The sequence below is a fragment of the Oryctolagus cuniculus genome, chromosome 2 (assembly GCF_964237555.1).
Source record: "Oryctolagus cuniculus chromosome 2, mOryCun1.1, whole genome shotgun sequence".
NCBI lineage: Eukaryota > Metazoa > Chordata > Mammalia > Lagomorpha > Leporidae > Oryctolagus > Oryctolagus cuniculus.
In genome coordinates, this window is record NC_091433.1 from 166,773,542 (window position 1) to 166,795,171 (window position 21,630).

Consider the following 21,630-nt stretch of genomic DNA (forward strand, 5'->3'; position numbering starts at 1 on the left):
TGTGCATAACTTCAGCTTCTCTGAATGTTTGAGACAAGTGACATACACATGCTGTTTCCATTTGGTTACGATAACAGCCAAGAGGTGCTCTTCTGAACCATTTCTCTTCTCCCTCCTGAGAAAACCTATGAAACTTGGCTCAAACTGAAGATGTTTTCAGTGCTTGACCATGGGAAAGAACTGTGAGATGAATTTCCTGGTAATCTGATTTTGGCTAGTTTTTGATAATTTTGCAATTGAACACAAGCTGCTTTGCCAAACTTGAAGATGACATGGGCAGGACTGGCCACGTTGTTCATGGGGCCTCCTACAAACAAAAATGCCAGGGCTTCTGTTCAACAAGTATTCAGAATTTCAGGAAGACCACAGTTCAGCCCATAGTGGGACATTCTAACCCTGGAGCCCTGTGCACCTCCATAGACCATTTACCCATGAAACTGAACATAGGAAATAGAGAGACATGGAGGGGCTCATAAAGTAAGCAGGATTGAAACTTGCTTAGGGAGAAAGAGAGGACTGTCTTGCTTTTGCTGGGAGAACAGAGGCAGGAAACAGAAAGAAGTTTGGATGTAGCAGAACTTGAAAGTTCTCTTTTATAAATAATGTTCTTCATGTACCACCAGTTTCCTGGGTGGGGCTGACACTGGAAGTTCAATGTGGAGGTAGGTATCAGAGCAGCTTATCGTCCCTATCACAGAACCTGTATGAACAAGGACTTATCAGGTGTGGGGATCAATACCTTCTTAGGGTACAGGGCCAATGGCCAGGGTCACAGGAAGATGTTCTGGCCCTCATGCATGTCCTCCCTTTTTCCTACACTAGGCAACTATAAGATAGGTCGCTTCACTGTTGCTAAGTAAGATCTTGGGTGGGGAGCTGGAATGTGTGAATCCAGACTGAAGCACTGCTTACCACTTCTACTTTCTGAAGTAAACTAAGCTAGGACATGGTCACTCCTCCAAAGTAATGAAAGATGAGCTCATTTGAAATATATACATCAGAAATAAGAAAGAGAACTGAGATTGTGAGGTGTTCAGAGGAAGCAGAGCTAATGAAACAGAATGTGGATGTAAAATAGTCTTAATGAATATTCTCAGAGCAATGAGGGAAGCTTTTGAAATCATACAGCAGGAAAAAGAACTAATTTACAATTTGGGGTATGAAAGAATAACTTTTTTTATATTTAAAACACCCTGACACCTAGAGGGGCATTTAGAACTGTAGACTGGGACAGCTGGTACCCAGTAGTGAGCTTAGAGGCTGGGTCACAAACTTCCTGCAAGACCTCAGAAAGGGAAAACATTAGGAAGAGTTGGAAAGCATGAAAAATATTAAGAGTCATGAAACATAGGAGTATAAAAGTATCAAAATATATAAAGTAGCATTCTCAGAAAATGAGAAATACAATAAAGAGGAAAAAATATGGACAAGAATATCCCAGAGTTAAAGAAAGATACATAGGCATTTCAAAAAGTTCCGGGAAACTTGAAATTAGAATATAATGAGCATTTCGTATGAGCTTTGTGAAATGCCCTTATATAGGAGTTCAGGATAAAAAAGCTAGTGGAATACTCAAGAGCACATATAAGAAAACTAAAATCAATACCCAGACAGACTATAGTGAACTGTAAAAGCACAAAGACAGAAAATTTAAAAAGATTCCCCAGAGAAAGAAAAGACTTGAGGAAAAGATATATTTACAACAGACTTTTCAAAAGTAACACAGGAAAATGTCATCAAAATTTTGAAGTAAAAGAACTTTGATCTTAGAATTTTATATCCAGATTCTAGCCAAGAAATTATCAGAGTTAGAAAGTTTAAAATTTTCCCACCCCAAAATCCTCTTTAAAATGATCCTGGGAGATGTGGTCTGGCAAAAAGAAAGATCAGTGTCAGCCTGGACTGTTATACCAAAGTATCATTGTCTTTGTGGCTCATTAACAACAAATGCATCTCTCCTAGTCTGGAGGCTGAGAGTCTGAGATCAGTGTGCCAGCATTGTAAGGTTCTGGTGAGGCCCTCTTCTGGGTTGCAGGCTGTTGTCTTTTCTCTATTTACATGGAGAAAAAGTTAGCCAGTCCTCTGGGTTGCCATTTAAAAAATATTTTATATCGCTTCTCGGCCTTTTGGCTAAGATCAAGTGTAAAAAATATTTTATTTATTTATTTGAAAGGCAAAATGACAGAGGGAGAGACAGAACTAGAGAGATATGCCATTGCTAGTTCACTTGCCAAATGGTCACAACAGTCAGGGTTAGACCAAGCCAAAGGCAGCAGCCAGGAACTCCATTTGGGTATCCCACCTGGGTTGCTGGGACTTAAGTGCTTGAGCCATTTTCCATTGACTCCCAGGTGCATTAGCAGGAAATTGGGTTGGAAGTGGAGTAACCTGGACACAAACCAGCATTCCCAAAAGGCTTAAAATACTGTTGCACACACCCACCCCTGAGGTTCCTTTTTATAAGAGTCTTAATCCTATTAATAAGGGCTCTATTGTCATGGTGTAATTACCTCCCAAAAGCCCTGCTTCCTACTGCCATCACTCTGGGGATTAGGATTTCAACATATGAACCTTGGCTATTGGAGGTGCACAAGCATTATGTTCAATGTAATTGAAGTGTAAGAAGAAATGGATGTAGGAAATAAGGCTTTTACAAAGAAATTGATCACATTTATTAATGTCAAAAAAAGTAGTGGTTAAAAAACTTGCATGATTTTAGGATCAAGGATTCTAGATGATACCACAAAAGCAAGGGGAAAGAGAAATCAAGAAAAATTTGCTCAAGTTTTGACTTTATTTGGGAGACCTACAAGTAGATACAAGTAAATTTCATCACTGATATAGAAAACTAAATGTAAAAATGGGTGTTAACACATTAATAACAAATTCCATAATAAAAAAGCCAAATGTGTAACATTCAAATAGCGGAAGAATATTTTATCTGAACAAGAATTTGCTCTGTATTATGGAGGTTACAAAGCAGAGTTAGAGATAAATCCACCTGGGTCCAAATATTGATTGTGCCATTTTCCATTGTGTGACAAGAAAATAACCTTTGTGTGAAATGACAAGCCCTACCCTGAAAAATTTAATTAGGAGTGAAATAAGATACTATTCATATTCTGCTTAGTGCAATGCCAAGAAATACTAAGTGCTCAGTAAATGGCAGCTAGCCCAGTGTAGTTTCATATTCCTGGTGCCAACCTAGTTCTTCCCTATATTTGGTGTCAAGGACATTGAAATTATTGGAACCATTTTCCCCCTTAACACATCCTGGCTCTATCATCTCAAGTGACTACCTCTGTTTCCTTAATTCTAACACTGGAGTGAAAATACCATTATTTCATAAGCTGGACAGAGAAAGACAAATACTACTTGTTCTCCCCTAAGATGTGGGAGCTAAAATTAAAAAGGAAAATAAAAGCAAAATAAAAAAAAGAAAGACATGCCTGTGTATCTTGGTATTGCAACAAATATAGTTTCATCAAGCTTTGTTTTATATCTGTCAAACCAATGGTCAAGACTGATATACTACTATAAAAATATCATTATTTCATAAGATTCCTGTGAAGATTAATTGTATTAATATGTATGACATACTTGGGACCTTTTACGTTCTTCAAATGTTAATTACTTTTATGATTTTTATGACTTAGTATTAGACTGAAGCTTCCAGAATATACCATCTGCTTCTTAGAAAATCCCTTGACGTGGTTACAGTACAGACATAACCAAGTTTAAAACACTGAAGGCACACAGTGGCAGTGAACCTCTCAAGAATATACTCCTACTGAGGTCTCTCTGACATGGAAGTTATTCATCAAAGTAATTACTTTGAGGTCTCCTCATGTGAAGAAACATTCTTGTCCTTAAACTTTGGCATTTGCTTTATTGGATAGAAGAATGATGTAGCGTTAAGAAAGATGATTACCAGCTGGTTATTACAAATTCTGAGATGCTTGCCTTGCTTAGCTCAAAATAACACACTAGGATTCTCACCAACTGCTTACTTTGGTGAAATAGTATTGCGTGTATATGATATTTGCATGGTACTCTTCATGGATTAAAAATGTTTCTGTTGACTCATCATCAGTAAATATGTGCTTTGCATACTTTTTCACAGATGCAGTTAATACATATCTCCCCATTATAAAGACACAAGGTAAGGGTAGGCATTTGGTGTAGTGGTTAAGATGATGCTTGGACTGTTAAAACAAATTGCCAGTTTACAATGTTTTAGGTTAAATATATTTATGGATAGAAAGTGGCCATACAGACGTGCACTCTGGTAGGTTCTCGCGACAAAGACCTTGGGTGGCATAGAGTTGGCTACTAGAGCAGGAAGAGATGCAGTAGGTCTTACTACATGTGGTTTTCCTCTGCTCAGCTGGCTTTCTGTACCAACCCAGGTCTACAGTTTAATTTTCCATCGCCTCACAGTCAATTCATACGTTTACCATTATCTGAAATAACTTGCATAATTTTTGCTTTTACTAATATGTATTTAGTATCAATGGGACTACCTTCTGACTCAGGAGGTGAGGGTGGAAATCATAGTAAAAATGTGGAGCTTACCAGTCACCAAATTCAGCATCCTAGAAAGTAGTTTACTCAAAAGAAAACACTTTCCAAGGATTAGGAAATCTAAGCAGAAAAATAAACATATGATATTACTAGTAGTTTAAAATTCCAATCAATTCGCTTGTTGGTATGTGGAGCATTAAAGAGAAAATCTGAGTGACATATGCGTTGGAATATAAGCTCCTTATGTTGTTCACTGCTCTATCCTTAGCACCCAGAAGGCTTCTTCATACATAGTTGTCCTGTAGGTTTTTTGTTGAATTTGTGATGCTGATGTTTAAATGTGTCCTCCAAAATTGATGTATTAGACTCTTAATCTCCAATGCAGTGGTTCTGGGGAGTAGGGATTACTAAGGGATGATTAATGGATTAATGTTCTTATCACAGGAATGGACTACTTAATGGATCTGTTCTAAAAGGGAGTTCAGCCCTCCCTTGCTCACTTGTACTCATGCTAACTTGCCCTTCCATCTTCTGCCATGAAAAGATGTAGTATGAAGGCCTTCATCCATGCTGGCACCTGAATTTTATCTTCCCAGTCTCATAAATGTGAGAAATAAAATTTATTTTCTTTATTTATTAAAAAATACATCATTTGGGACTTCCATGTCCCAAATCAGAGGATCTGGTTCAAGTCCTGGCTCCTCTGCATCTAATCCAGTTTACTAATCTGTGCTCTGGAAGGAAGTAGATGATGGCTCAAGTACTTGGGTCCCTGCCACCCACATGGGAGACCCAGATAAAGTTCTGGCTTCTTGTTTTGGCCTGGCTCAGTCCTTGCTGTTAAGGTAATTTTGGGAATGAACCAATGGGTGGAAGATTTCCTTCTCCCTCGATTGTCTATCATCTATCATCTATCATCTATCAATTGTCTATCATCTCTCTCTATTTCTCTGCCTTTTAAATAAAATGAAAAAAAATAAAAAATACAGGGTATAATTTAATAGTTAATGTGGATGTTGGATCTGACCTGACCCAGTTTTGTGTTGCCGTTCACTGAGCAGTCAAGTCATTTGAATTTAATACAGTCCGATTTCTTCACACTGTGTCTTGTACTATGAATCTATTAATAGAACTTATAGCATTAATGTATTTTTAGGATTAAACAGGTAAAATACCAGAAACCTAGTGAATGTTAGGTAATTATTTTTTTTCTAAAGGTTTATTTTATTTGTTTGAAAGGTAGAGTTACAATGTGTGAGGGAGGGAGAGGGAGTAGGAGAGAGAAAGGGAGATATCAAGATCTTCCATCTTCCATTTGCTGGTCTATTCCCCACATGGCCATAATGGCCAGGGCTAGGCCAGAACAAAGCCAGGAGCCAAGAACTTCTTCTGTGTCACCTGCATGGGTAGCAAGGGCCTAAGCACTTGGACTATCCTCTGCTACTTTCCCAGGAGCACTAGCAGGGAGCTGGATTGGAAGTGGAACAGCTGGTATTCGAATCTACACCTATATGGGGTGCCAGTGTCTCAGGTGGTGGCTTTACCTGTTATGCCATAACCATGGTGTTGATATAGTTAAGATGATAGTAATTATGGTCACGAGACTGGGGTATTATGTGGTCTATAGCTTTTGAGGCATATCTGCTGTATCTTCCCTCCCATTCCTGCAAAATTAAGAGTAAGATATTGAAATTAAGCCTATCTTAATTAACTGATGCAAATAAATGGAATGATTAAGATTATCATATAGAATGTTTGTTTCTTCATCAAGTAATGATTCTCATAAATAATTTTAGCTTCTTACTTTCGACATTAGAGTAGTTTAATTAATTTATTTATTTATTTTGCTTTTAGATGGGATGAAATGTCTCATCCAAGGACACAATATGCAGGAAGAATGAAGGTCATGTTCCTTATGAGACCTTGAAAACATCTTTTTCCATGATATCTTTGAAAAAAGGTGGCTCCATGCCAATTTTCATGCAAGTCTTATTAAATTGTCACAAGAGTCATGCATATTCTAGCAAAAGATACTAATGGTAATTCGAAGGATGCTTTGTGTTGTAACCTTCAGGCTGTAATAGACTAGATACCAATGCCCGTTATGAAACTCCCAAGAAGACGTGGAGACAGAGTTATATGTCACTGAAAGTGAAGTTGTAGTTTCATTTTGGCCTGGTCTTTAACACTTGATTGTACGGAAGTGACTCTGAATAATGAAAGGGTACTCAATGTATTTTGCTGGAGGCAACTCTATGACAATACTGAAAATAAAAAGAAATAAGTGTATGAAGAATCATAGGGGGAATAAAATTGTCTATGCAACAACAGAGCCTAAAATAACCAGTATCATCAACACAGGGTACTTAGACAGAAGGGTGTGTGAAAAAAATAGGCAGGATGGCCAAGTATTAACAAGTGGGTGAGACTGAAAGGCAGAGCTCCTGATGACATATTCTAGTTAAGAAGCTATCAATCAGGTGGTTGATACACTATTGAGTTCTTAATGATGTGCCAGTCCTTCTGATAATTAGCTTATATAATAATCATTTAGTCTACAGGACACTATAAATCATTTTCAAATATTATCAGCAATCTATAGATGAGGAAACCAAGGCACAGAAAGTTAAGTGATTTTTCAAAGTTATATATCTCTAAAAGAAAAGTGCTGAAATTCGGGCCTGGGATATGATTCCATAGCTGGTGGAGATGGTAAGCTATCATTTTTAAAGCTGAGGCACAGGGCATGGGGGAAGCCAGAATCCTCTTGTTCAACTACCATACTACACTGTTACCAGCTAATGTTATGTAGTGAGTGTATTTTGTATGTCCCCTGAAAGAAATGGCCTTTGGGGAATTTTATAATATTTGAGACATAGGAACACACAGGTCTGTTTTGAATTCCCAATAGTGTTATCATGTGCCCTAGTTTGACCAAGATAGCCCTAGTTTATGCCTGCTGTCAAGCATAATCAATAATGGTACTCTAAAAAGTATTCCAATTTGCAAGGTAAAGTATATAGTCACCCCACCTAGACAGCCAAATGGTTAATCTATGGGTAAGACTAAAGCTACTTGAAAGCCCTTGAAGTGCTTTGCTAATGATTTCTTATATACCCAAGAGATGGATGTGTTGAGGAAAAAGTTGTTCTGTAGTACGAATACTAAGAAAGTGACACTTCTCACACCCAGAAAAAAAAGAGCAAAACCAAATATAAAACATCAGGATCCACAAACTAGGCAGAATAATTAGATTTAGTCAAAACTACTCCAAAGAGGGCATTTTCATTGCGCTTACTCTGCCGAAGGCACAGCTATGATAAAAGACTCATTTCCTCAGAGAAAACCTGAGGAGAATTCCAATCATGTCTGGGTTGTTTTAATATCCATACAGGCGTTAGAAACTAGCCCTAAATATTAGGAATTGGGAAACGTGAAGTGGAGTTAATTTATCAGAGTTTGTTCACAGCTTATTGTGAACCTGAATCCATTTTGCCAGTATCAATATGTTAACTCTCAGAGGGAGTTCACACATGGGGTTTGTCATCAATGCACGAGTGCGTAGAGCTATTAAATTAATGAATTGATGATTAAATTGTCTCTTGTGGGAGAATTAGTCTTTTTAAAATTTTGTCTGTCCTCTGTGTTTTCTCTGAAGTTCTTGTTGGGCCTTTTTATACTTAAAATGACTACAAATGCAAATGTGAATGCATTGAGCCCTTTTTATATCAGCCAGCCATGTTATAATGCATAAAGCTCAACCTTTCTTAACCAATACCCTATATGCTACACTAGAAGATATAGAAAGCCACACCATTTTTTTTTTTGGTTACAAAATTTGCCACATTAAATATGGAAATACTTTTGGCAAGCTTATTAGAAAATACTGTGTTATCAAGATGTGGAGCTACTGAATGTGAAAATTGTAGTCAGTTAATGCAGAGCATTTTGGAAAATCCATACTCTTTGACAAGTAAATTAGCCATGAGTTCTTACAGCCAATGAGGAAGCTCATATCTTTGAGCTATCTTTGAGAAGTTAGGAAGAAAGAGAAGCAATGAAGGGCCTTTCTATTGTCTTCACATGAAACTTCAGTGAAATAGATTTTCTGTAAATAAGTCTCATGACACACTGAAAGTATGAAGAATAATATACTTAGTGAGATATAGATTGTTAAGGTTTGATCACAAAATCTGGATTTCTTTTATTGATACAGAATGAGGCTTTATGTGGGATATAGTGTAATGGAAAGGCAACAGCTCTTGATAAGTGACCAACGGTTTAGAATCATTCCTTTACAATTACTAGGTAGGTAATTTCTTAGAAAGCTGTAGAAATGAAGTCAAGAATACATATTTGTTTTTCACCACGTTTCATTATGCTTTGTTTCCCATCCAATTTTCTGCTGGTAAAGTTGGTTATCAGATAAAAGGATTTTTGCACTATTAATATACATCATGGTCTAGTTTTAAGAATACTTGAAATTGTTTCTCCTATATGGGTTCAAAATTGTGAAACAGAAACCTTTGTGGAATTTTCATTTGCCCTGTGCTGTTTTCTTCCTTCTGCCATGGTTTCCAGTAGATTTGTATCTTTTTTTTTTTTTTTTTTTGGCAGGTACTCTTTGTGACATGGTTCAGAGTTTAGTTGTACTATTCTTGCAAATCAAATGCCTCTTTGTAGCAACATGCCATTTATCATTCGCTTCTTCTCCATCTTCAAAGGCATTTGGTACCATCTGTATGTGGGCCTATGCTAGGTCCTGGACAAGCAATTTAGTTAAACAAACCCTGCCCTCTGGGGACTTCCATTATTTTGGTCAGAAGAATCTGATGGTTATAACCAACAATCCCTGAGCCTCAGTAGGTTAACACAATAGACATTCATTTCTTACTCAACATCATAGTTCAGTAAGAATCATTTGGGCTGTAATCCATATAGCTGTTTAGGGACATAGGCTTTATTTATCTAGTGGCTTCTCTCTCCCAATGACCTCTGGGGCCTCCACAACAACCCTTAACTCCAGCCAGCAGACAAGAGGAAAAGCAGTAGAGAAGGAGCTCATAGGAGATTTTTAGAGGCCATATTTGGAATTTATGGTTTAATGTACCTACAAAGTTTGGTTTCCTTGTGAACCATGGAGGAAAAGCAAAACTGAAACAGGGTTTCATGAGCAAACAGCTGTTCCTCCATATCCCGTATCATCACAGACAGACACACACACACATATATTATTTTATGTTGAACAGCATGATTACCTATAGCATTTTTTTCTTTTTGTCTAGAGACTATTGCACTGACAAAATTGGTGCTTCATATAAATTATGTTCTATTTTCAGAAATACTTGAGTCCTCTCTCTCTACTCTCTCTCTGTCTCTCACTCGCTCAAATGAATAAATGAATATTTGAATGAGTTGTTCTATATTGGCTATTATCCGCTCTTACTTCTTACTGATAGACATATGGCCTACTTGGGATTTAGTTAATTATTAAGGTAATTATGGGCTGCATGGTGAAAGCCAAACATTTCTTTTGTTACGATAGATGATTAAGGAACCCAGAATAATATATCTGGATACTGCCTCTGGGTATTTGGAAGTTTTATTCTTGTTGTCTGAAAGTACCAACCACATGGCTTATAATTAGGTGATTATAAATTCTTTGATACAACTTTGTCCAGGAGGTAGAGTATTATTCTCTTTCTATTGAATATGCTGGATTTACTGAATTGCTTCCAAGGACTTGAGTATGTAAAGCCTTTCCGTTCACATTAAGTTAGTAACTTTTCAGTGAAGAAATCTGGCAGATTCCACCTTAATCACATGATTAAGGTGGCAACATCACCAGTAATGCATGTTGCTATCATGTACTTTCTGATGTGATGCGATGAGAAGAGTACTTTCTCTCCAGGATTTGTTTCCCAAATGTATTCATTACCTAAGTCCTAAATCCAGTTGTGAGAAAAATCCTAGAAATCACAACTGAGAGGCTTAATGTCTGACCAACATTTGTTACAAGCATCAAAGTTATGAAAGTTGATGAAAGATGTTGAAACTGTCATTAATTGGAGACTAAGGAGACATAAGAACAAAATATAATCTGGGGTCCTGGATTGGATCCTGGAATAGAAAATGACTTTGATGAATATCATGGAGAAATCTGTGTGTATTAAATTAAGAGATTTTCCAGAGAAAAACAATGAATATTATATTTATTATCTAAGTTGGTGACTGGCTCATATGATTTTGGAGGCTGAGAAGTTCCACAGTCTGCCATCTGCAGAGAGGAGAGGGAGAGAGCCAGAGAGAGAAAGAAAGAGATCTTTTCATCTGCTAGTTTACATCCCAAATGGCTGCACTGACCAGGGCTGAGCCAGGCTGAAGCCAGGAGCCAGGCCAGGAGCTTCATTCGGATCTCATGTGGGTGACAGGCATCATCTTCTTCTGCTTTTCCATGAGCATTAGCAGAGATCTGGATTGGAAGTGGAACAGCCGGGACACAAACTAGTGCTCATATGGGGTGTTGGCATTGCAGGCAGCAGTATAACCCACTATGCCATAATACCAGCCCCAAGACTTACTACTCTTAATCCAATACTCTGGCCTTGAATTACTATTGTGATGCTAGCTTTGGGGGAGTTTAGAGAAGAACTCTGGTATAGATTTAGGGATACTGCAATCATAAAAGAGAATCTATCACTTTTATAGCACATACTAGGACAACTAATCTTAATTTTCCTGTTAATTCTTAATGTTACATTCAATCTGTCCCATATACCATGCACACTACCCTACATCCTCCCCTCTGCCAACTTGATACCCACAGTCCTACGTAGTAATTTTTATTTTTCCTGATTTGTAGATAAATTGAGTCAGATTCTGACAAATAATATGCCAAGGTTTCATGACCAATAATTAGGCAAATTTTGGATTGGAACCTCAAATATCTCATAGAAATGGTAAGCTCTTTCTGTTCTACAGTGATGCTTCCTTCACTTACAACAACAGTATAGCCACTTGAAAAGGTGAGGAAAAGAATGCTTAGAAGAAGTCAAGTGGGTGGGTGGCAGTGTTTCATTTTAAAATATTTCTTCAGTCTTCAGAATTGTAATTTAATCTCCTAAATTTATGGAAAACGCTAGTTTCTAAGCTAATAATTGAGATTGAGGCAAAATGGGTTATTGGTTCATAATCTTAGGAGATCTTTGGAAAAAGGATTCAAATGGTTTATTGGAAAGATTTTGAAAAACTTAGTATGATAAAAATGTTTGGATAAATGATATATTAATTTGATGAAGCTGTCACTTTATTCTTACACTCTTCATGTATATAATAATAACCATTTAGCTGCATTGTTTTTCTGTATCTGGCACAGCCATATATTACCTTTATTATTTTGATTTCACAACACAGCACTGGAAGAAAATATTATCTCTTTTACAAAAGCATAGACTTAGGCCCTATAACCCTTCCTTCCACTGCCATATGTGAAATAGAACCCAAATACAATTTATACAAGGAGGTGAAAACAAAAGCATGTTTATATGAGAAAGAACATAAAAACAGATATTGCTCTCCTAAAAGGCTTATTCTAACCCATTCTCTATGTTTGGGAAATCATTTTTGAGTAATATATAATAAAAGTTCTATTAAATTAGGAACATACTAATTAATAAAATAAAAGTTTAATTGCTAAAAACTTAGCTTTCAGAAATAGGAATATAAGGAATGCAGTGGGCTGAAATTTAGCTTTTGGTATTTATCACCCTTCTTTCCTTGCTCAGTTTGCCCTTGATGTTGAGACTGGCATCTTGGTTCTGTTTGTGTTCTTAGGTGTCCACCCTCCCATCTCAGTGATCCCTGGTGATATGCAGAGGCCTCAGAGAGTGACAGTAAAACAATATCTTTTCCATTTCCCAATGAAGGCCCAAACAACGCTGAGCTGGACCCAAGTCTCTGGCTCATTAGAAATTGATATGACCTAGAGATGTTACCTTTGCGGCCTTCTCAAGACCAGAATTCCTTCAGTCATTGGTGGACTGAATAGGGACCAGAGTTGACCTTCAAGCTCTGCTCATTAAGCCTAGGATGTTGTACATTCTGAACCCACAACTCTTGCTAATTTGTCTGTATCTACAAATGTTTCTCCCCTTGACAGTGCATCAGTTGACTGGATTCTCCATGTGATTATTTTACTATTAGTTTACATGATGCTCTTTATAGTCATGTGGATATCACTGATATCTGCCATAGGGAAGTAATAGAGGAAGCCTGTCCAAGTCAAGTGCTAAGTAAACTTAAAAAGCAAAAATTTTGATATAGTAATACAAGTAGTTTCCATATGGTCCTTATCTACTTTTGCCTGTTAACATTTCATATTAGTATCTTTTTCAGAAAGAAATCACACCCAGCTCCCCCTAATTTTTTAACTCAAATACTCCTTTTACCCTTCCTCTACCTCCTAGCTTCTAGTAATCAACGTTCTGTGCTCAGATTGAGTTGGATCTTTTTTTAGGTCCAAAATAGAAGGAAGAACATGAGGTAGTTGACTTTTTATATATCTGGCTCATTTCACTCAACATGATGTCTTCCAGTTGTATCCATTTTTACTGTAGATAATAGGATTTCTTTCTTTTTTTGTAACTGAATAGAATAGTATTCCAGTGTGTATGAATGCCACATTTTATTTATTCATCTGATGATGGATGCTTTGGTTGAGCCCATATTTTTGGCTATTCTGAACAGTGCTGCTATAACTATGGTGGTGCAGGTACAGTGAATTCATGTCTTTTGAGTATATACCCAGTAGTCAGATTGTTGGATCATATGACAGTTCCATTTCTAGCTTTTAAAGAAAACTCCATGCTGTTTTCTACAGTGGATAGACTAATTTGCATTCCTACCAATTCAGAAAATTATGCATAGCAAAGAAAGCAATCAATACAGTGAAGAGACATCCAACTGAATGGGAGAAAATATTTGCAAGCTACTTACTAGTCAAGGATTAATATCCCAAATATATCAGCAACTCAGAAAATCCAACAACAAGAACAGCAAACACTAATCTATTTCAGAAATGGGAAAGGACACAAATAGACAGTTCTCAAAAGGAGAAGTGTAAATGGCCAATAAATATATGAAAAGAATGCTCAATATCAGTATCCATCAGGCAAATGCAAATTAAAAGCACAGTGAGATATCATCTCACCCCTGTTAGAATTGCTGTTACTGAAAAGACAAAAACAAACACTGGCGAGGATGTGGAGAAAGAGGAACGCTTATACACTGCAGACTGTGTTTTTTGTTTGTTTGTTTTTGTCTCCTAGTTGAGTTTTCAGTTTTAGTTAATTTCTTGCTAATAGCTGATGTATGTGTCAAGTATTTCATTGGTTCAACTGAAGAAAGGAACAAACCAAATGAGATAAATTAAACAAGACACACGAAGTTGACTATTGCAGGTGCTTTAATGAACTATCTCTTATATGTAAGTTTAAATCGAGCTCTGAACAGTAGTAATAAGGCATTCACATTATATTTCTTAGAGTTATTTATGAAGGAAAAAGTGTCGCGAGGAAAAGGAAACAGTTGCTCTATTTAGTAACCAATATTTTTATCCATTTTCCATGATGCAGTTTATGCTTTTGAATAGTAAAAACATGTTATGTGATTAACCAGCATTTAGTTAGTGTCCATTGGTTGCCAGTTATAATGTTTGGATTTAGGAAAATGAATTAGGCACACTTCATGTTCTCTTTAGGAACAAGAACCAGGCAAAGAGAGAAGTTATACATCAATAGAACTTCATACAAGTGACAGAGGAGGAAATAATTTACTGGATGGGAATTTGAAGATTGGATAGGATTTCAACTAAAACAATGCACATTGAAGTGCATTACTTGTGCAAAAATTAAAAATCTATGAAGGCTTAATTGTGAACCAATAGGGTATGTTCAGGGAAATTTAAAGAGTTTCTTCTAGTTGTTGGGGGAAAACGTTAGGAAGAGAGAATGGAGAAATGGTAGGAAGCACTGCCAAAAAGGTTAGCAGAGACTAGATCATGAAAAGCCAGGCAGAATTCATTAAGTACTCAGCACTGTGTTAGGCATTGCATGATACAGGGGACTTCTTAGGCTTTTCAGCTGCTTTATTTTTTATTTATTTTTTAAGGAATACAAATTTCATAAGTGCAACTTTAGGAATATGGTTATTCTTTCCACCATATGAGCCCTCCCACCCAGTCCCATTCTCCAATAAGATTCATTTTTCAATTAACTTTGTACACAGAAGACCAACTCTATACTAAGTAAAAATTTTAACAATTTGCACACACACACGCACACACACAGAGAGAACTTGTTTTACAGTTAACTCTCAGTACAACTCATTGTTAAAGTGATGTTAAAGTGGGCCGGCGCCGCGGCTCACTAGGCTAATCCTCCGCCTTGCGGCCCCGGCACACCGGGTTCTAGTCCTGGTCGGGGTGCCGGATTCTGTCCCGGTTGCCCCTCTTCCAGGCCAGCTCTCTGCTGTGGCCAGGGAGTGCAGTGGAGGATGGCCCAAGTGCTTGGGCCCTGCACCCCATGGGAGACCAGGATAAGTACCTGGCTCCTGGCTTCAGATCAGCGCGGTGCGCCGGCTGCAGCGCGCCGGCCGCGGCAGCCATTGGAGGGTGAACCAACGGCAAAGGAAGACCTTTCTCTCTGTCTCTCTCTCTCACTGTCTACTCTGCCTGTCAAAAAAAAAATAAAGTAATGTTAAAGTGAGCATATATAGATACAGCTGCTTTTTAAAAATTAATGATCAAACTGAGAAGGAAAACCAACATACATGAAGCAATTAGAACACAATTAAGAAGTCAATGATGCACTATTAACTCCAAAAGTACTTGGAATTCAAAGAAGGTACAGAGATCAATATAGTCTGGAATAATCAAAGAATGAAAAGAGAAGATTGGGAGCTGCCCCTTGTAGAAAGAGGTTTAAACAATAGTTCTTAGCTGGGATCAGTACTGCCCCCTAGCGGGCATTGGAAATGTGTAGGTTTATTTGGAAAGGTCGAAATGAGGGGGAGAGGGTGTCATTTAGGAATTCATTGGGCCAAGGATTGTAAATGCCTTGCATCGCATAGGAAATACTCCATGAAGAATTTCCCTTCTCAGAAGTCTAAAAAATGCCTCAATTCAGCAACACTAATTAGATAAATGGAGGGTAGAGAGGGTAGATTTCAGACATTGAGAACTAAATATAAAAATTATAGATACATATCACTCTTGGTCAATTTAATTGAATGATACAGAATACATTTCATTCTATTTTATAATTTTTAAAAATTTTTTGACAGGCAGAGTGAACAGTGTGAGAGAGAGAGAGAGAGAGAGAGAGACAGAGAGAAAGGTCTTCCTTTTCCATTGGTTCACCCCCAAATGGCCGATGTGGCCAGTGCGCTGTGCTGATCCAAAGCCAGGAGCCAGGTGCTTCTCCTGGTCTCCCATGTTGGTGCAGGGCCCAAGGACGTGAGCCATCCTCCACTGTACTCCCGGGCCATAGCAGAGAGCTGGACTGGAAGAGGAGCAACCAGGACAGAATCCGGCGCCCCAACTGGGACTAGAACTCAGTGTGCCGGTGCCACAGGTGGAGGATTAGCCTATTGAGCCACGGGGCTAGCCCTATTTCATTCCATTTTAAAACTTCCTAACAATCTCAATTTACTTCATAAACTATATGTTTAAATAGGTCTTTACCCCCAGATTGCAATCTCAATTATTATTAGATTATTATTACACAGTGAAAATAAATATGCAGATTTGATGATCTAACCAGAACCTAAGGTTGCAAAATCATTTAGGATATGGCTTGATAGTCCAATACTATGGCCATCTTACTCCCTCTTCAAACAATATGTACCCATTCTCCTGCTTTTGACCTCCCATTCTGAGTGAAATGCAATCTGTCTCAGTTGCCGCTATTGCTATCACTTCTTGAACCATGGCTTCTACCCATTTTTGGTTTCTGTTCACAGTCATGCCTGAGAGTCTTGAGTTTTTTCATAGCCAAATGCCAAATCTCTACATTTTACAACCAAGCTGCCTAAGATTGTGCATTGATCATTTTGGACCATGGGCTCCTTTTTCTGAGGGAGAAAGCCCTGTTGATAGTCCACCTCCTAGGACACTGGCTGACATTTATTTATTTATTTATTTATTTTTGACAGGCAGAGTGGATAGTGAGAGAGAGACAGAGAAAATGGTCTTCCTTTTTGCCGTTGGTTCACCCTCCAATGGCTGCCGCGGCCGGTGCGCTGTGGCCGGTGCGCTGTGGCCGGCGCGCTGTGGCCGGCGCATTGCGCTGATCTGAAGCCAGTTGCTTCTCCTGGTCTCCCATGTGGGTGAAGGGCCCAAGGACCTGGGCCATCTTTCACTGCACTCCCTGGCCATAGCAGAGAGCTGGCCTGGAAGAGGGGCAACCAGGACAGAATCTGGCGCCCCAACCGGGACTAGAACCCAGTGTGCCAGTGCCGCAGGTGGAGGATTAACCTATTGAGCCGCAGCGCTGGCCACTGGCTGACTTTTAGGTTGTTTGCCCTGTAGCTCTGAGTTAGATGTTCATCCATTAATTATCTTTGAACAGAATGATGTAGTGATCAATAGATACAGAATGATGTAACAACCGGACATTTGCAAAGAAAATTGGGCCCTACTCCAACAAAAATTATAGTGGCTTTTCAACAATGACTGGCTAGAGTGAAATAAGGAGGCTCAACTAATGTGGAATGGCAGGATTTGCCACTCATAGTCACAATTTAAAATCAGAAGCCAACTTTTATGAGCACATAGTGTGGAATAAATTTAACCATTTAGAATTCCTTCCATCACATTTATACACATGGATTGTAGTCACTTTGAAATTCAGAAAGTACCATTTAAAAAAAATAAAAGTCAGGGTCATCACTGTGACAGTGGGTTAAGTCTTTATTTGCAACATTGGCATCCCATATGGGTGCTGGCTCCAGTCCTGCCTGGGCCACTTCTGATCCAACTCCGCTAATGTGCCTGGGAGAGCAGCAGAAGATGGTTCAAGAGCTTAGATCCCTGTTACCCAGGTGGAAGACATAGAAGAAGCTCCTGGCTTCTTGCTTAGGCCTAGCCCAACCTTGGCTGCTGTGGCCATTTGGGGAATGAACTAGCAGATGAAGATCGATCTCTCCCTCCTCTCTCTTTCGTTCTCTTTCAACTTTGCCTTTCAAATAAATAATCTTTTTTTTAAAGGTCAGTGGCCTAATCTTAAATGGAACAACTACAAAATTTAACTCAGATTTCTCCCAGCACTAAAGTAGCAATGAAGCTTCTCTAGTCTATCTACAGTAAGAGATTCTATATTCTATATGAAGTATAAAAGTATTGTTAAGGATAATAGATCAGGGCTGTGAATCACAAATATCCTAGGCTCCACTTGTTAAAATGTCCCAGAGTCAAAATGAATGGAAACAAATAACTTAATCATATGAAACAAAGTTTAGAACTTGGGGGCCTGCCAGGCAAATTAGTCCCAGGGATGATTTTCATTTTGGTGGGTATTGTGTTTTATAATTGGAACGTGTTTTGTAATTGTTATTTGTGTTTTGCATTGGAACGTGTATAGATATGAAGCATTAAGTAGAGACTTCACATTCTTCACCAATCAAGAAGGACGTTGGTGAAGACAAAACCATAAAGAAATACTAGGTCACAGGGGAAAGAGTGCAGGTGCAGCAGCAAAGTGGGGTGATGAGGTCGAGGTCATGTGGACAATGGTTTGTTTGTTTATAATTTTCATTGCTTATACCTCACTTCTTCTAAGGTGGCCATGCATGCCAATTACTGTCTGACACCTACTGTCACATGGCTATCTTTCACCTGCATGTAGGACTAGTCTAGAGGGAAAAATAAATGTGCACTTAGAAATCTAATTAAAACACACACTGTCAGCAACACCACACTGAAAGCTCCATTAAGCATCTTATGAATGCCCAAGAGCACCCCTGCCCATGTTTGGAGTGACACATTTTGGCTCTGCTGGTGACAATTAGGATTAGACCCAGGACACTGGAGAATATGTGCTGCATCCCATATGGCCATGTCTGTAGCTGGATTGTTCCCCTGGTGGTTGAAACTAATTCAAAAAGCTCTGGATAGGAATTAGATGAAAATGATGAGGAATACAAATTAGCATACTATGGATGGATCTGTATCATGTATGGCCACATTATGGATTGGATTCAACTGTCAGATGGTTATGTATTATTCATGATCAAATTCAGGGTAAAGATAGCAGATGGCAAAGGCATATTCATGGTCAGATCATAGTTGTTAGATTAATTATAAATCTACATAAGAATTGGATAATAATAATTTAGAATGCTCTCGAAAGGATACTCTGTAGATCATCTAATCCAAAATATTTTAAAAATAAGATGCATAGGTTATTAGGTGACATGATACATTTTATGTTGCTTTGAGTTACTTTCTAAAAAGACCCCGTAGTAACATAAACATTTTTCTTACTTTACTAACCTGTGGCTTGTTTAATACAGCTGATGGTAGCAATGCCATTTCTTTAAGGGGATTGCAGGTGATTTGCACTTAACCAGAATGTCAGGGGACCAAAAAAAACTCTGTTAGACAATAAGCATGTTTTTGTCTGCACTACTACAACTCTTCATGTATAAAAATGCTCTCTGTGTCCAGCCTCTCTCTGTTAGCAGCAGCCTGTGTGCTGGACATCTTACTTCCTCTCTTTACTCTCCCTCTATCCTTCTTCTCCTATATTGCCCTCCACATGGCTGACCTGCAAGGAGTGCATCACTGAGCTCTCCTGTCTTCTGGATTCCAAGCTGTTTGTTTAGTGAGGAGCATGGTGGGAGACGCTGGGGAAGTAGGCAGTGAATATCTCCATGGGTTGCAGAGTGCAGGAACTCCTCAGGCTGGCTACCTCCACTCCAAATGACTACGATTGTTATGTGGTCCTTTCCAATGCCTGTCTCTCTGGGTTCTGGAGACTTAATGGATGGATGGATGAGGTTTTTTGTTACTACTAGCCCTAGGGTTCTATATTATCCTTTGTGACTTCCCTACATTCTGCCTATAATTTTGCATGTAGTCCTTTTATTAAATTTTCCTAAATTAAATTGAATTAAATTCTCCTAAACCCACTTTGAATGTGCCATCCACTTTCTGCTGGATTGTAGACTGAAACACCTCCTAAGCATAAAATCATAGAAAGTCTTTAAACTGCAACATAACATCTGCTCAATCCCTCTTGTTTTACAGATGAGGAAACTGAGGTGGATAGATTCTAGATTAGTCCAAAGTTCCCAACTACTACGTGATGTGTTGGGGATCAGAATCCATATTTCTGCATCCCATCAGTGAATTTTCTACAATAGAATCCCCCATAGCATATCTTGGGAATGAAAGGAGTCATTCACTGAGTGTGTCCATCTAGGACAGTTAGCCCCAGAGGCTGTTCAGTAGGAGATTTTCTGTGTATAACAGCTTCTGGTAGGGATATTACCAATAACTGCAAGAAGGGACTCAGTGAAGAGGCTGGAGGAATTCAAAATGCAGTATTTCTTTTGGAGCAGTTTCCAAAGTTCCTGGCTAAACCTGGCTCCCAGATTTTGTGCCAGTTGTTAGGGATGAAAATGGGAAATGGGTGAAGCAGAAGCTCTAGCTCTCAGTGCTCAGGTATTCTCCATACACAGTGGAGGTGTTGGTCAGGGTGATGTTTGCAATGAGGTGACACAGGGGTCACTACACAGGCACGAGGCAACAGAGATAAGGGTGACATAAATGCCCCAGATTTAATTCCTGGGTGCCAGGAGGTCTGCTGAGGGTTTTATATTTATTTTTTTTTTTGTGTAATCTTAACTATACTACTTATTTCAAAGATGAGCAAATTTAAGCAAAAAGAAGCTGTGCCTGTAGTGAGAAGGAAACAAAGCCCAGAGGAGACCTAGAGTTCAGCACACAGTAGCAATGGCAACAGAGATCATAAAATGTTTATTATTGCCCACTGCTGAGTCAGATGCATGGATAAACAGAAACAAAGATCAAGAAATAAGCTATGTGAACTAGAAAGACCTAGTTGCTGCCATGGTGTTTGTTCCCTGTGGCCTGTGGAAAGCAGAACAAGTGTTATGTTTGAAATTTGTGGGGGCATAGATGAAGGGCAAGCAAGCGACACAGGAGAAATCTTGGGGCAATGAAGGTTTGACAGAGGAAGGGACAAAAGAACTGAAGGATGAATGGGCGCTGGCAGGTGAGGTGGAAGGGAATCATGTTTCATCAGAATGAACAGGGTGTACAAGGCTTGCTTGATAAGAGAACTTCAACAAATAAGCTCACTGGGCTGAGGGTAGAGGCAAGTAGAAAGGAGTGAGACTGAAAAGCTAAGTCAGGGACAGTAGAAGTGGAGCCTGAAGGCAATGTTAAGGAATTTGTTTTTTCTTCCACGAATATTGAAGAGACACTGAGGGTTTTAAATGAGGATTTGGCATGACCAGATTTTCAGAGTTCATTAGTCTTTGGACAGAGACTGTTCTCTGCCCTAGTTTTATCACGTGATTAGAAAGACTGCTCCAATTAGGGAAGGTCTGTGAGGCAGCCAGCATATGAGGTTGAGCTCCCTATGAGCATTAGTTATCCTCCACTGCAAGGCAGCTTCACCCAGGGATCCAGTAGTTCTGTGCCTCACTGTATTTGCCAGTCTATTTGCCACTCTCTACCTAGTGCCAAGTAATTCACAATTACATTTTACTTCCTATAAGTGTTTTTCCTGATTTAAAAGAGAACCTGAAATGCTGTTTAACAGAACTAGAGATTTGTTATCATAGTGTGGCATTCTAAGTTGCCATCTCTTTTTAACCAATCCCTGTGTTTTGTTTGCTTTTCCTTTTTCCATTCAATATACTCAAGCCCTGAGCTGAGACAATGGCTCAGGATGTTTAATTGCCTTGGAAGGACTTAGAGCTTTCGACCTTGAGTTTAGATTGGGCCATATAGTATAAACAGAATTTTCTAAACTTTGAGGTGTGCAGAAATCAAAAGAAAGAAAGTTCTAGAAAGCAGGA

General features: G+C 38.7%; 1 pseudogene; it reads left to right on the forward strand.

Moving 5' to 3' along the window:
- Positions 1–2,110: 2,110 nt before the first annotated feature.
- Positions 2,111–2,184, forward strand: LOC138848846 (U2 spliceosomal RNA; annotated as a pseudogene).
- Positions 2,185–21,630: the final 19,446 nt, after the last annotated feature.